Here is a 239-nt window from a genome sequence, read left to right as displayed (position 1 = left end):
CGAGAAATATTCTTTCTGGGAAATATTTTTCATTTGCCTCTGGGAACCTTGACTTAGGGTCCGAAGCGCTTGATTTAAAATCCCCTTAAAGGCTTCTTAAGTATTCCTTAACAACTGAGAATTTGAGGAAACCCCGGTGCATAAGAAGTTATTGTTTTCAAACTTTATTGTGGCTCGCATGCTCAGAAAGGGTATTTTCTAAGAAAATTCCCAGTTGTTCCCCCCCTCCCTTTAATTTA

The sequence above is a fragment of the Penaeus monodon genome, chromosome 19, assembly GCF_015228065.2.
Source record: "Penaeus monodon isolate SGIC_2016 chromosome 19, NSTDA_Pmon_1, whole genome shotgun sequence".
In the NCBI taxonomy this organism is placed as follows: domain Eukaryota; kingdom Metazoa; phylum Arthropoda; class Malacostraca; order Decapoda; family Penaeidae; genus Penaeus; species Penaeus monodon.
This window is presented reverse-complemented; position numbering follows the sequence as displayed.